Source organism: Columba livia, chromosome 4, assembly GCF_036013475.1.
Source record: "Columba livia isolate bColLiv1 breed racing homer chromosome 4, bColLiv1.pat.W.v2, whole genome shotgun sequence".
Taxonomy (NCBI): Eukaryota; Metazoa; Chordata; class Aves; order Columbiformes; family Columbidae; genus Columba; species Columba livia.
In genome coordinates this window covers 46,500,241-46,517,142 of record NC_088605.1, presented here as the reverse complement: position 1 = coordinate 46,517,142, position 16,902 = coordinate 46,500,241, and the positions used below count along the sequence as shown (strand labels likewise).

Below are 16,902 nucleotides of genomic sequence, written 5' to 3'. Positions count from 1 at the left end.
CATTCTGTGTTCAAGTCCTGTCTGTGCTCTCCTTTTTGAGAGTACGTTACCCATCATTGTGCTTAGCTCTTGGTGTCTATTTTGGTGTGGTTTTAGAGTGTCCATTGTTCTTCCATGAGGTTGTTGTGTATTCTGTACTTATTGCTACAGGAAAAGCTTGCAATATGAGGAGAGGCGGGTCACAAGCATCTTTCTTTGTATATTTAAACTTATGCTGATCCCTTCTGATGACATGTTCAGTAGCTCAAGAGTATCAGCTAAAGATGCTCAGCCCTGAGCTCCCAACAATTTTTTCTTCATAAGCCTTGAGTAGTTTCAGTATCTGCAAGTCCTGTTTTTATGGAAGTGGAGTGCTGCAAAAAAGTTTAAATGGTTTCCATATAGCCAGTTCCTAATAATTAAAGGTTCCTTTTAGATTAGGAACAAGAGCTTGAAATGTGTGTAGTTTCACTAGATGGGAAGCTAGCAGGAGCTCCACAATACTGAAGTTAATGTGCTCTCATAGCTTGCCTGGAAGGCATGCAGCAGGACTCTGGTCATTTGCAGTGGTCTAAGTTGGAGATATCTAAAGACATAGATTATGATTTTCCACCCATCTGAAAAGGAATATGGGTGCAGCCTCCAGATTGCATATTAGCTGAAGGTGGAAGAAAAGTCTGTTTATCAGTATTTTTCTGTAGGGCATTAGCATGAATCTGCTGCTTTCTTTTTAGCCACTGTTGTTATGGGAAATAGTGGTTAAGGCTGACAAGACAGCAGAAAAGGGAACTCTTGTAAATATAATAACAAATTATTTTAATACAACATTCTTGAAGACTGTGGTGGCTCTGCTGTTTGCCAGTCTTTAATATTTGTACAATGGTGGAACACTCATGGAGATGCTTGCAAATCCCAAAGTATTTGCCATGGAAATCCATTCTCTGTTGTTTGCTATCAAATATTTTCCATGAAAGTTTCAGCCATCCACTCCGCAAAAAAGGCAATGGATGAAAAGCATATACATGACTCAAACAGTTAATAGCTGATATGAACATGCACAACCAGCATCTGCCAAATGGGCTGCTAAACTGTTTGGCAAAAGCATACAGGGACAAGTTGCTTCTGTCTGCAATTTGATAATTTTCATACGGATATCCAGCACTATTAAGGCTGGAGCATCAAAAGTAAAGCTCCTCATTATCTAAAGAAATCTACAGGGAAAAACATTACAGCTAGTTCAGTGTGGTGACAACAAGGTACTTCATGTCAGTTCAATATTGAAATCAGTGTAGCGTTTCAACAATGTGATATGGCAAACTGATAAAAGAAAGATTGTTTTTCTTTTTTCTTTTTTTTTTTTCTTTTTTTTTTTTTTTTCCACCTAACGAAGCAGTTGCTGGCAAATTAAAGGCCAAATATTGGGAAGGCACATGTCGTGTGGAGGAGGAGGAGGTATAAGATGAAATCTCTAATATAGACTACTTTAGAGCTCTTCAGATATCTGAAGTCATAGGACTGAAGTAATGAGCCTCTATAGTGAGGTGATCCTCATAAAGAGTCTGATTCACAGGGACACGTAGGCATCCCTTTCTGGATTCAAGCCCTAGTGCCTATGCCTGTATTGATTACTGAATAGAAAACAACTTCCTGTGATATTGCAGCTTTTGTAATTCCTTCAGGTGTTTTACAGAGACTGTGGAGGTGATACAGAAATATGGTATAATAAATACACAGATCTTGAGAGCTATAGTGTTTTTACCATACTGCATATTCAGCACAGTGTAAGCACAGTATAAAAATCTATATATCGCAGACAGGGCTGTTCTGTTTCTTTGAATGTTTCGTTGCTTGGCTAAGTTAATCATACATGAGCACAGCAATGATGTTTCTTAGCTGCTTTCTTTCAAGCTGGACAAAAACGCTTGATAAAGGACAAAAAGTCTGATTTGCAGCAGATCAGTCAAAGCAAATCTCATTTTAATTGGAAAATGTGAAGGCATTTCTTCCTATTCAGTCATCTTGCCTGCCAAATTTGTGCCTTCTTTCTCCAGCCATTTAAACACTTCTTTCTCTTTCACATTCTTTGTACGTGTGCATTTAGAAATGGAAAAGTTTCTTTATTTTTCACACTGCAAATTACTGAACTGCTTTTGCTTAGATTCAATGTTCTTCTTTAAAAAGACTAGCTGGAAATCGCCAGCTTGAAATGTGAATTTCAAAGCTCTTCATAACTGGTACTGTAGTATTATCAGGACATAAGGAGGGATGAAAGGAACTTTCAATAAAATGTATATTAATTTTGCTTCTTAGTTAATGAAATTGTTACCTTTTTAGTGTTAGTTACCTACAAGGAGAGCTCTTTCCATAAGGACTCTGGCGTTTTGGATGTCCAGCCTGTTGTTGCAGGGCCATATTCTTTTAGTAGCTTCCAGTGATTCATCTTCATTTACTGGCAGCTACCTTACTCTCACTGGTGTTTTCTTACTAAATTAATTCAACAATTCAATTGTGCTAGTGTGGCTGACTTCAAACCTAGATCTGTGCAATGGTCCATTTAAAAGTGAAAATCTGTTCACATTTCAGTAGGGCAAATATATTTTGCAAGTATGTTTTGGAGTACAGTCACACAAGTAGTTGGATTGTGCAGGGTATTAACTTCTGCCAAGGGGCTGTGGCTGTGATGAGCAGAGCTAGGAATCTGTGACAGTGGATATTCTGTTGAAGGAACCAACAGCCTGAAAACACAGATTCTCTTTAGAATTAAAAGGACAGTATTCTTGCCATTTCTGCAGACTCCTCTCAGTATTTTCTGATGTTACAAGGAAGGAGCTAGTACCTGTCCTATGTACTTCTAAGTTCCTGTTTTGCCAGAAGTCTGTTTTACATGCACATTTCATGGAGTTGAACAGGTTGAACCTAAACATGGAATAAAGGTTACAGAAATTGATGGGGTTTAATCTTCTAGTGTTTGAACCAAAGACCATTCAAAGGTAGCAGAAAGCCACAACTGACTTCAGCCCTAAACAGGTAACTCCTGTTCAGCAATACAGTTATTGAAAGACTCTAATGAAGTGGATAGAAATGCTTTTGCAAAGGATCTAAACCATCATATGGTTCCTTATCCTAGGTCTCTCAGCAGCAAGACTGCTTTTTTCTCTTTGCCTAGCTTTGCGATAGCCTGAAGCATCAGAAAATCCCTCAACCTTATGCCTTTTATTGTACGTAAGCACATTCTTCGACAAACTGCCTGGAATAGACCTACTTCAGCAAGCATTGAAGTCTATCTGAATAGGAATGTTTTGTGGTTCTTTTGTAGCTGTTCTTGTTTGTGTAGGAGGATGATATGTTTTCTTAATTGAAGATGTTTCTGCAATTTTGGAGACTTTCTAGTGGTACATTTGGTGTTTGAAAGCAGCTGGATTCTTTTCTCTCTAAACTTGCCACATGGAATTTATTCCACAAACCTTTTGGCATTTTCCAGAATATGCTGTCAAACCTGACTTTTAAAATAACTCTGTAGCTTTTTTTTCTTGTGCTGTCATCTTGTTTTCCAGGTATTTTGGTACAGAATAAAAGCTTAGAGCCATATGCATAAAGCAGGCCCATTTCAAAAAGAAGCCTGAGTTTTTGAAGAAAAAGGGAGAGACAAAAACATATCAGAACATAGACCTGCCAAGCATTTAGGATCAAGTGTAGATCATCGGTTTCATGCTGTGGCATGCAGAGAAATCTCAGAATTTACTTGTAGCTTGTAACTGAGCACATGGAAATTTTTTCTGTGAAAATGAAAAATAACAAAATATTGCACTACCCATGCAGTGGACACTGCCATTTTGTGGATTAGTTTTCTAGGCAAGTGGTTTTTATTTTGTTTGGATTGGTCTTTTAAGCAGGGGTCTAATTCAGAGTTCCCAGTGAAACAGGAAGGAATCCACATTATGAACATTTGGAAAGTCACCACAAATATTTCTGTTGAGTACTGAAAATGGAAAGTCCAAAATTGTTAGATAAGACTTCTCTATTCAAACATCATATGGAGTACATACATAAACACAGCTCGTGGACTCCATAATACACAACCTTTCAAACCTTTGTTTTTCCATTTGTGTTATATTGATAATCTTAGGAAAGAATGGTGATAATAAGCAAGCTAATAATGTCCCCTAAAGAGAGACATACATTGGACTTGTGGTCGGTGACCATTTTTTTCAGAGGGAGAAGTATCTCTTGTCATTGCCAGGCAAGGGATGGGAACATTCAATACTAGGGGATCTTCAAAATCTTTCTGATGCAGTTTAGGAATATACATGTATGTAACAGGTTCTTGCTCAGTGCTGCCTGGCCCAGGTGGAGGACTATCACATGAATCATTGAAGAGGCCTGGGTGATAGCAGAGGTCCTGCATTCTCCCCATAGTTCTTTTGCATGCTGGGATATCTCAAGATGATGCTAATCAGTGGGAATGACATTTCCTTCATAGTGACACAGTACTGCCAGCTTCCTAGTCAAACAGAACAGCTTAGAGAAAGAATCTCCTTCTTGCATTTTCTTTATTTTGTATACTTGTGGTGTGGTACTGGCACATTGAAAATTAGTCCAATACCCACTGTCTTAATGATCATCCACACCCATCAGAGTAGAATGTTTCATTTATTGCCAGCTAGCCTGAAATCCCCCAAAAGATAAAAGTGGAGGAATAATTTATGTACATAAGCCAAATATAGACAGCAAAGTTAGTAGGTGCAGAGGCAAGCCAAAAGAAATAAAAGCAAGTCTTTGTATCTACCTGTATTTTAGCTCATCTTCAGCTAGCAAGCAGTCAGAATTCCTTGGTGCGTTGTGGCTGGGATCCAGTTCTTGGACAAAACCCACTGCTTTGGATTTAAATGTCACTGAAAAAAACCTTCTGTTTAGGGGTTATTTGTATGTGAGAACTGGCCAAGCTTTTCTTGGAATTCTGTTCAGATTCAAGCATTCTCTCTGTTTCTCTTCATGTTTTTCTGTAATTTATCACTTAAATGTAATTTTGAATATTCTCATACAGGACAAGTGACAGTTCACCTTACTGTAGAAATGCTGATGTGTTTCAGATGTTAGCTGGGCAGAGTCATCTCCTTTCCCAATGGCATACAGACTGGTTGCTTCACTGGAGTACAAACAATTAATTAGCTCATTGCGAGAGAAATGTTCTTTCAGCTGATTGATGATGCTCAAACCTCAGTACACAGCTCTTCACAAAGGTTTGTAAATCCTTATCAACCAATACTTATATGGGATACAAGCATGTAAAAGAGATCAGCAGTTCAGTACATCACTAATTCTTGGGGCTCATCATGCCAGTAGCCAATGTCTTTGAGACACTAGTTTGAGGTAAGGGTTGCCAGACCTTGAGAGACACCATGAGAAGTTATTTTCTGAACCAGCAGACAAAAAGGGATGGAAAGGATTTACTGTTGCAATTAACTTTTTAGGTGCTGTGTTCAACTACAGAAACATTGTTACTAGTGACAGAAAAATTGTTTTTCTTGCTCTATTGAAATTTACCCAGGATAAAAGTAGATTCTGTGTAGTTTAATGGAGTGGGGGAGCAGGAAATTGCTTTCATCACTGCTGAGTAGTAGTTAATGTACAAGATTTTTTGGATAAAATGTTATTTTGTCTAATTATTCTGCAGTAATGTATTTGCTCCATCCAGCAGGTATAAAACATAAGTTTGTGCACTGGTTTTCCAGTGTGAAGGAGTTAGCTACTGTGATACTGTCATGTATAATGGTCTATTACAGAGAGGATGTAGATCAGAGGTCAAAATGAAATGTGATGGTGAAGACCCCTGACCACTACTTTGTAATAGCTCCTGTTAATAATGTTACAGCTAAGAACAAAAATATTTGAATTAGTAGCCCTACTCTGTTCTTTGTTACCATATGTGATTTCAGCTACACCAAAGGGACTGAATGTTACTGAAACTATGCTAATGAGAGAAGAAAATGAAAAAATAACACCTATCTTGACTTTAGCCTATATATGTATGTATATGTACTATTTTCCAGTTTGTTGCATGTGTACATAGATAAATTGGTTGAGAGCTGCTCAAAAACTGTGTACAGCACAGCATAATTGATAGGGAAAAGAGTCTTAGACTTTACCTGTTAGTGTTTATTGTAACTATTTTGTTTGCAGTGGAAAAAACTTTACTTTCTCTTTTGCTCTTTTTCAGACTATAGTCCCACTTAACTATTGTGGATGAAAGCCCAACTCCACTGAGGCCTGTAGCAAATACCCTATTGACTTAACTGAAACCAAGATTTTTGCCCTGAATTTATAAAGTGGTAAAGCACTACTAAACCGCACATGCTATAATGCACACCCAACATACCAGTGGTTTGTTTTCAGGGATTGTCAAAAATGCTGTAGCAAGATCATGGGATATTAAACTAGTGTTTCTGTTGTTGGATATTCAGCAGAAACTTTGTCGATATGCAGAGGACTGTTATTAAACACTCCATTCCCAAATCTGTTCTTCACGTCAAATATACAGTATACATTTTTACATGTCACTTTGAGTTTTAAATATATTTTCCTATTTGCAGTGCTTTGGAATTTGTTTTTTATGGCATGAGATGGATCTGCAATTGTCTAGAATTGTCAGTATTGTGTTTCAGTATGGTTTCAAAATATCACAGTTTCGTGTATGAGCACAGTGTGAGGTAACCAACCTCTGAAGATCTGTTATGAGCTTCTCCAATGTCTTTCTCACTTGTTTCAGAAGAACTTTGTCTTTGTCATAGAAGTGGAAGAGTCCTTGGTATTAAGACTTCCAGTAAGGACAGTTAACTGTAATCCTGTATGACACCTTGTCCATAAAAACTGAAATAATTTTGTATAGATCACTTACCTTTCAGAAAATGGTACTGTTCATCGCTTCTGAATTGATCTAGATATGAACTACTCATGGAAAATCAGAGTCTCTAATGTCAACTCCATTCCATACTGGTTTGCCCATGACTTAAGCACCATTGTAGTCATACAGACTGTAAGTGCCAGAGGAGACATAGAGCTGTAGTAGCGGAGCTTCTTCCAGACAGTTTCATATGTCATAGTAAATAGATGTAAATGCACTGTGGCTGCCACATTTAACAGAATCACAGAATGTTAGGGATTGGAAGGGACCTCGAAAGATCATCTAGTCCAATCCCCCTCCTGGAGCAGGAATGCCTAGGTGAGGTCGCACAGGAATGCGTCCAGGTGGGTTTTGAGTGTCTCCAGAGTAGGAGATTCTACAACCTCCCTGGGCAGCCTGTTCCAGTGCTCTGTCCCCCTCACTGTGAAGAAGTTTCTTCTCAAATTTAAGTGGAACCTCTTGTGTTCCAGTTTGTACCCGCTGCCCCTTGTCTTATCATTGATTGTCACTGAGAAGAGCTTGGCTCCATCCTTGTGACATTCACCCTTTACATATTTATAAACATTAGTGAGGTCACCCCTCAGTCTCATCCAAGCTAGAGAGACCCAGCTGCCTCAGCCTTTTCTCATACGGGAGATGCTCCACTCCCTTAATTGTCTTTGTTGCCCTGTGCTGGACTCTCTCCAGCAGTTCCCTGTCCTTCTTGAACTGAGGGGCCCAGAACTGGACACAATGTTCCAGGTGCAGTCTCACCAGGGCAGAGTAGAGCAGAAGGAGAACCTCTCTCAACCTACCAACCATCCCCCCTTGTAATACACCCCAGGATGCCATTGGCCTTCCTGGCCACAAGGGCACAGTGCTGGCTCATGGTCATCCTGTTGTCCACCAGGACCCCCAGGTCCCTTCGCCCTACACTGCTCTCTAACAGGTCGTTCCCCAACTTATACTGGAACCTGGGGTTGTTCCTACCCAGATGCAAGACTCTACACTTGCCCTTGTTGTATTTCATTAAATTTTTCCCCGCCCAACTCTCCAGCCTGTCCAGGTCCCGCTGGATGGCAGCACAGCCTTCTGACATGTCAGCTACTCTTCCCAGCTTGGTGTCATCAGCAAACTTGCTGACACTGCACTCTAGTTGATGAATATATTGAATAGTACTGGTCCCAGTACTAACCCCTGAGGCACTCCACTAGATACAGGCCTCCAACTAGACTCTGCCTCATTAACCACAACTCTCTGGCTTCTTTCCTTCAGCCAGTTCACAGTTCACCTCACTACCCCATCATCCAGTCCATACTTCCTCAATTTAGCAGCAAGGATGCTGTGGGAGACTGTCTATACTTTTTGTTGTTGTTGTTGGATATACTGTGACTCTGTGAAATTATGGGCCACCTTGTGGATATGTTCGAACCAAGTTACTTTTTATAAAGGACTCTGCTCACAGACTACACTGTTCGTCTTGTGTGTCCATATTTAACTGGACTTTCAGGTTTCATTCACTGAATTAAATATTACTTACTGCAGTGACAATACAGAAAGGAGTTTCTCTAAAGGTGTAGTTCTCCTTACAGTCAAAAGATGGTAGTACAATTTCTATTCCAAGCAGTCCAGCAACACAGAGCAGTAGCTATACATCCATTGTTTGCATTTATAGGAAGGGATACTGCAACAAAGAAAGTGTGGAAATCTGTAGATGAGATCACAACAACCACTTGTTTGTCAGCAGTGGTGATGAGCGTGATATTCTCTGATAGTAATTCTGAATGTGGCCATGATGGCCAGGATTAATTTATTCTAGTACAGCTATTGAGCCAGCTGGTGTCAGGATGGACATGTGTAGGGAAGGACTTAATGACAGGCTCAGGGTGTTGAGAGAGCATGAAATGAAAATGTCTTTCTTGTGATCTATGGTGTTTTCAGTAAAGTCTCTAAAACCGACAGTTGATGTAATTAAATCAGTGAGTTTATTTAGGCCTAACTATTGATTAGTGTAATGTTAATCTTGAAGTACTTATAGTGAGATGTGAATAGTTCATAGCAAGAAAATGGTTCTTCTGTGGAAAACAGTACTAGGGTTTCCTTAATTTAAAAAGGAGAGAAGTCACCATGCATTAACTAGCCAAGCAGAGATTTAAGACAGGCTGTTCCCTGAGAAGTGTGGGCTCTTCCCATCACATTTTATTTTCTAGGAATACAAACCAAATAAGATGCTGATGTTAAAGAAAAGGAACTATTTATCTGCTTTTTTCTCTAGTCAGCAATGGGATTTCAATCTCATTTTGCCTGTAATGAATCCTGTTAGAACAGTTGCTTGCTTGGGCATACTGCTGATTGCAGCAGAACTTGGCAAACTTATATTACACAAGGGGTACATGGTGTTCTTCAGCACAGTAGAATCATTTAGGTTTTTATATTACTAGCACAGAAATATATGCACATATAATAATACTATGTCTAAGGTAAGAAAGCAGGAATATGGCTGCACGCAGTGTTTGCAAAGGTTGTGACAGGACATTTGTGTCCAGGAGTAATATAGTGAATACCTCTGTACACACTGAGATGCTACTGTGAATCTGCTTAGAAGTAGGGTAATAACTTGAGATTCTATAACACAAGTGTTCCACTTTTAGATCTATGATGTCTACTTCAAGAATTCCAGTTCTACGCTGCGGTGCCTGTAAAAATTGTGCTTAGTCCTAACAGGTTAAGCCTAGGCACCAGAATTAGGAAGCCTATGGAGTCAATGAAGAGCCTTCAGGCTCAGCATAGAAGTAGCCAAAAGAAAACAGTGATCACAGCACTTTGTCCTCATTTTCTTGCTTTCAATAACCAAGATGCTGTTGAAAGTCACATGGTATCATATTTTCCTACCTAGAGTTCCCTTATGGATGTCATCTATTGCAGCAGAGCTGTATTCAGAGAAGGCAAAACAAGGAGCGGTATTTTTCAATTCTTTAGCTTCAGACTGAAGGGCACAATGAGATGTATTGCCAAAAAAAGCTGTGCGAGTCAATGCAGAAGCCTGTTTCTAGGGTGAATATGAGTGCATTATACTGCAAAACCAAGGGTTTGTTTTCTGTTCCCTAATTTCAGGCTCAGCCTGGGAGCAGAAGGAATTTTGCAACTCCTAGAGTCAAAATATTAGTTTCAGGCACTGGGATTGTCTGAGCTCTGTCTAAATAAATCTCTGTGTTATCTAGGGAAAATGATGGTAGGAGCAGACTCACACCTTTGATTCCTTCCCGCCAAATCAGAGCCCTCTTGCTTCTAGAGATCGAGGAACTACCTGTGCATGGAAAAGGACTTCAGCAGAATCTGGAAGAGAGAAAAGATAATGCTAACATACATCATTGCAGCTCTTTCCTCTCTTCTCATTTGAATTCATAGCAATTTCTGCAGTGTTTTAGTTCTTTGTGGGAATTCACTTTTTCTTGCATGCCATAGTGTGTGGTTCCTAAATTACTAGTAATCCACTCAAATAGCTGATTTGGACTGAATGCTGGAAAAGATTGCTAACAAGTGTTTTGAATAAATACTTTCATAATTTCCATTCCACTTGGAACCCCTACATACCAGAAAGTTACTCAATTCATTCAAAATTGGAGGTAAAACCCTAAAGAATTCTAACTAGCTGAATGTGTTAATCACATTGGAATAAATTCTACTGGTGGATAATTGTTTTTTGTGTGTTTTGACTTGTTTTCTTATATTTAACAAGCACAAAGTTGTTCCAAGTAAGTAGTGCTGTTTGTGGAAAGTTCCCGCTGGATGTCCCTGGAGTTTGGAAACATCTATTTCAGTTCAGAATTTCTAGGGCATAAATGGTGTCATTGTGCTGACTTGATGAAGCAGGAAAGCTGAAGGCAATTATTTCTTCTTGTTTTTTGAGCTCCCTGGGCTAAAAGAGCTAAATGGAGAAGTTGTGAGTGCTGGTCATGGTGATGGTGTTGAGGTGCTAAAATGCAGGAGGAATAGGGAAGGTGGACAAGGCAAAGACCAAACTGTGACAGCAGCTGCTCATTTGTTTTCCAGATAAAACTATGTTTGACTTCCCTTTTACAGATATGTCTTCTCATACGTACACCTCTGTTCCACCTGTAATAACTGTAAGCAAACCAATTTTATTTAATAAAGGCAGGGTAGACCCCTGCAAACAGGAGACTGCACATACTGTGTCCAGATGTGGTTGGAATCACTGATGACTGATAAAGGCAGAATCTGCAGCATTGAAAAAAGGTCTTCCATGTGACTCTAAATCCACAAGACAGCTAAGAAGCTGTGCTATGCCTCTTGGATGCAGTGCATTCTGGGTATGAGATAAACTTAGCACTTTTTTTTTTACCTCTTCCATACTTCTTATGTCAATAAATACAATCCAGACTGTAGCAGAGAAATACAAAAACTTGGATAATTTTCTGCCTGAATGAGAAATCCCCTGTTCTATGGAAGCTTGCAGAATTGTTTACCACTTTTCAATTATAATGTTAATGGTTATGTATCCAAATTTCCTGACTTTCTGGATAAAGTAGTCAGGCACAGATGAGGCTTTCACCTCTCACTTCTATGCTGCTAGAACTCTAAAATTTCAGATGGTCTATGACAAATTTTACTCTTCTGTTTGTCACTATCGTAATGCATTCTTCTGTGCTGTAGCTACACAGACCTGGTGCAGCTTCCTTCTACTCTATCCATTCTGCACCTACAGATCAGATCAAGATTGATGGCTAACATTCTTGTTTTGATGTTGTGGGGCTTTCTTTTTCTTTTTATTTCAGTGTAAATGTACTGGATTTCATATGCATTTTATTTTGATAAAATGGGTATAGAAAGAATCAAGTAACACAATGTTAAGTGGTGAATTTTCAGGTAGGATCAGTTTATTTGGTCTGGTGATGTAAGAGAAAATCTGGAAGAATTTGGAACATTTTTGTGTTGAAAAGGGAAATATTATCATGCAGTCTTTGTGATTTGAAACTTAGAGATTCATTACCCTGTAGAGCAAGGAAATTCTTCAGGTTACAAGCAGATAGTAGAACTAGGAGGCCGTTTTAGGTCCAAGACAACTTTGCCACCAGCACAGACAATTCAGACTTATTGACATTCTGACATAATAATAAATAGGGGACAATTCTCAAGTATTTGTTGAAAAAAAAACTTAAATGATGAGAGCTATGGACTTTACATAGGAAAAAAGGGAAGGCATTCTGACTGGGATGGACTGTTGAGTTACTACATTGGCCTTTAACAGGTCCCTTTGATCTTTCTACATCACTCAGCCCACTTAGGAATAAATAGAGTTGTATTTAGCTATTCACAGGGTTTATTTGAGGTGAAGTACCTAGTTTAGAGATGGTGCTTTGCATTTTACATTGTCATAACTGGTAATTTTACAGACCAGTCTATGTTCCACTTTCCAGGCAGTTGAATATCATCTCTGCTTCTCACCCTAGGGAATGCCTAGTTCATTGGCCATGTCATGCAATCATATCACAAAAACCTTGGGGACTGTCAGTGTTTAATCTGCCCTTAATGAAGCCTGCCAGATCAATTTACTCTATATGTCACTGTTTTCTAGCCTGGCTGCCAGAGCCTTGGCGATGGTTTCTCCTTCTAAAACAAAGAAAGAAATATGCAAGCCTGTAGTTGGGAGCATGAACTGAAGCTGAAATCCATGAGAAACCTAGGCAGAAATCCATCTTTGATATGTTTCCTGCATGTTCTAGGCTAGATGAAATCAGATTATTTTGATCCCCATAATGACTATTTCCTTGGCTGAACTCAGGCAAGATTCATGCAGGGACTGAGGCCAAATGTAGGGCCTGCCTGCTCTCTGGGGTGAGCTAGAGTTCAAGTACCCTTGATCTGGAAGAGTCACAGTGGAGTGCAGCCTTGTGCACAGGACTGTGTCTTATTAGTGACCACGCACAGAGACAGATTGTGTGTTTCTGCACTGGATTCTCCAGCGTTTCTGGTTTGAGTCAGTATGCAGATCCTTGCCAGCCCAGGTGGCCCTTCTCCCACATTGTAGACATGGCCTTAAGTACCTAATGGCCACCTTAAACACTTCAGGCAGAATTGTAGGTCTTTAAAACCTGCCAAATAACCCAGGTGTCTGGAGATGCTAAACAGCAGCAAGGGCTGAGCAGCTGGCCATCCCCCCATACCTGGACATGCCAGCACCATCACAGAAGATAGCCTGTGCCTGTCCTCTCTGAAGTGATTGTGTGTGGCAGAGCTCAGAAAGCACCTGTTGAACCCCAGCCAAATAGCTTGTGCCATCAGGGACACAGAAACCTGATTCTACTCCTAATAAACATCCAATTACTGAAGCAGAGGTTGGACTTTCAAGGTTAGTACCTTACACAACCACCTGACTACTAGGCTGCACAATGGTCTTTGTTCTCTTTCTCACTCCCTTTGTTATTTAGTAATATCATGGCAGCAGCTTCAGGAGGATTTCTACCTTAGAGTAACTTAAAAAAACATAATCAAATAAGGGAATATTGGCTAAGCTTTCATCTGGCTTCTAGTAGATTTTAGCCCAAATCTGTCATCTCTTGAGTACAGTAATTGCCTCTCATCTCTTCTCCAGTCATCTTTTGTGAGAAAGGGAAGTTAACTCAAGAGAATGGGTATGTATGAATCCCAGTTGGAGATGTGCATTTTCCTGCAGCCCAGATGAGGACACCAATTTCATGGAGAAAGTTTAAAATCTCTCAGCATTTGGCAGTAGCTAAATTGGGCAGCTCTGTGCTAACTTGCTGGCTTTTGTGGGTGTCGTTCCTGTGGATTGCTTAAGCACAGAACTCTTGGCCTGGGGATCTCCAGACTGCAAGGCACCCTGTGGTTAGGAACTGGCATCCCTGCCTGTGCCTCTGTGTGAATCTGTCTCTCCCTTTATTTACTGCTAAGATGTTTTGCCTCATTCCAATCATATCAGTCCAAGTAGACAGAAAAGAGAACTTTATAGCAGAACCATGGGAGATTGCAGCATAAAAAGTAGTATAAATCTAATGAGCAATCAGTACCCTAAAGTGTACATAGCTTGTCTATGTAAAAGCCTAGCATGGAGTTAAGTGAAGTGGTGTGTTGACTAGCAATTTCTTTTGGAATAAGTAATGTAATATTGTACAAAGGGTTTCTATTGATATTCCTCTCTATCTCTGAGCAAAGCCATATGTCATATTGTGTTGCTAATATATTTTTTCATGGGCTTGATGTAATGACGTAGGAAAAGACCTGGGAAACATATAGTAAATACTGCTGGAATGGGCGGATGCCATTTTAAATCACCACTGAAAGTTTGCCTTTTTCAAATGTACGGTAGGCTGTAGGGTTGCTATCATGTTCAGTGATGTGTGCCAAACAATGTCCAGGTCATAACAGCTCAATTATATTTTTTTTCTGAATCTATTCACTGAGAGTCCATTATTGCAGATCCTAAGCTGTCAAGAGAAGCATGGACTCCTGGGGTGAGCATAACAGACTTCTGGAAGGAAACTAACAGCAAGTTCACAGGCTACTACTGCATCTCTGTGTGCCTGAGTCCTGCTGTGAATGCAAATCTTTCTTTTGTTCCTCTAACTGCCTTCTCAGCAGTATCTCAACCAGGTTCCTTGCAGTGTGATCAGAAATCTGGGTAACGTGGGATCCCCAGGTAGCTAGAGGCAGAGTTTAAGATAAGAAATCTAAGTGCTGTAGGTTAACTTACTGGAAGTACACTGGTGGTAGTGAGATGACCAGTCTTGAGGCTGGTGCCCAGACACCCTGTCCTATGCTCGTGGAGGTTACAAGTGCACACTAACTGGATACACACAGCGTATTTACACACATGAATGGAGATGGATCCAAGTGCATGCTGCCTCCACACTGAGCTGGCTAGATCTCACTTAGCTCAGTCCAGAGCCATGTAACTATCTCAGCTTTTGATGTGCTCAAGCTGATAATCTACATTGGGATAGTTGACACAGCTATGAAAAGTAGTTGAGCCTTCTCATTCTATGCCAGATGTTTGCTTCTTTCCTTAAAATAAGCTATTAACTTCATTGCTTTATCTTGTTATAATATGTATTTCTCAATTTCTCCATTGTGCTGTCTTTGTGCAAGGTACTCTTTGAAGTTGAAGGTTTTACATAGCAAAAATGTCAGGACTACATGAATTCAAGTGACAGCTTAGCTCTTTCGAATCTGCTTAAGGAATGTTTTCAATTCAGTGCTTTTCTTTTGAATGTATTGTCTTTCTGAGGGACAATAAATGTGTTTCACTAGACACTGTCCAATTATTGTGTGATTTTGTATATAAGTTTAATTCAGAATTGGATGATATTTCCTTTTTTCTTTTTTTTCTTTTTTTTTTTTTTTTTTTAAGTTTTAGAAGGCAAAAGACTGTAACACATTGTAGTTGATGTGTCCTGTGGATAGAATGTGAAAGTCAGGGTTCAAAGATGAAATGTCAGGGAGCCTTGACTCCTTTGTAGTGTTAGATTAGGCATGTGGTGCTTGATAAATCATAAACATTTCAGTCATGTAAGATGCAGAGTGTGTCCTGGCGGTGCTGAACTTTCTCAAATCCAGTTGATGTTAACACCACACACCAAATCTCCTTTGTTGTTCTGTGTAAAGGGAGAGATAATGTTTAATGCTTTCACATCCTCACACTTGAGTTTTGCATACAAAAAGATGTGCATGCACAGCCTCTGACAAAATACTGCTCTTTTGTCAAAGTAGACTTCCTGTATAGGTTAGTTTGGGTATTCAATGCAATTTATGGAACAGTTTTCTTCTTTCATTTAAAAGTCAAAGTTTTCCCAGTACATGGAAGCCCCTTTGGGGGATTTTTTTGTTAGAGAATGTCCCATTGTTTATTGCACCAATAATTTTTTTGTGATATCCTGGGAACACCTGCTTGGAGAAGCAACATCCCAAACAACACCTCACCTTCAAGCAACATGAGTTTTCCTTTTAAAAGTGACTCCACTAGACAAGAAAGGAACATATTATAAATGCTGTGGGGTTTGAACCGATGCTTCTTGCCTGATTTGTCCCAACTGGAAAGCTGCTCTGCACAGTGAAGTGTAGGAAGACCTTGTGTAAGTTTTGGGGAAATGTTCTGTAGACAGGATGCTCTCTCTTGTTCATCTTCTGAATAGGAGTAGCAAAGAAATATCAGTGCCAGTATATATTAATGTAGTTCATACTAATAAGTTGCTAGATTGACAAGTCAGGAGAGATCTCGATCCACTGAGTCACAACACAGATACTCCATAGGTAGTGTATTACTAAAGTTTCCTCAATTATATTTTTCAAACCAAAATTATGGATTTTGTGTAGAGGTAAACAAGTAGACAGGGCTTTGCCTTTTAACCATTTGACTCTTGATTTGTATTTCTGATAAAAGGGTGATCTGCAGGGGTGGCTGCAGGTAGGGGAGGGAGTGGAGACATCTACTCACCCATTTCACAGGGGTCACAAAACAACTGTGACATGGCTATCACTTCATCTCATTCCCAACCCAGGCAGGTCTTCAGCTGCTGACTTAGGAGGCAAAGCCCCCTCACCCTGCACAGCCTTATTATCAAGGCCCTAGCCTCCATGTCTCCCTGATAGAATCTGACAGATCTGCCCTCCCCACCATGGCTGTGGGCAGGCTTGTCTCCTTTGAGCCAAGAGAAAAGTCTGTGTGTCTTTTTTGATTCTGCTCCACTGCATACTATGCCTCGCTGACTTTTACAGCTCTTTTCAGGCCCTTTCTTGAGTTTTTAGCATAGCACAATTTCATAGTGTAGAAACAGTGACTTCGAAGCTGATTTTCAGTTTTGAACAGGGTAGAAGTAAGCAGTGTTTGTGCTTACATCACTGAGATCCTACTTGCTGGAAAAATAAGCACACAGAAAAAGCTCCACTCTGTAAGATGCACTATTGATTGCTACGTTGAGCCATAATGGCAAGTAAATGCTTCCCACAAATGCTAAATAATAGACCTTGTTTACTGGAATTTACAAATTATTTTGTCTTTGTCAGTG

General features: G+C 39.8%; 1 long non-coding RNA gene across 4 annotated transcripts in view; it reads left to right on the top strand.

Annotated features, from left to right (window-relative positions):
• The window catches only part of LOC110357631 (uncharacterized), a 54,115-nt gene extending 38,966 nt beyond the window's left edge, over positions 1-15,149 (top strand). For all 4 annotated transcript variants that reach the window (XR_010472547.1, XR_010472549.1, XR_002411376.2 and 1 more), the window contains 2 exons: positions 5,070-5,219; positions 6,197-15,149. This is a non-coding gene — a long non-coding RNA (uncharacterized LOC110357631). The remainder of the gene's footprint in view (positions 1-5,069; positions 5,220-6,196) is intronic.
• The last annotated feature ends 1,753 nt before the right edge of the window (positions 15,150-16,902 follow it).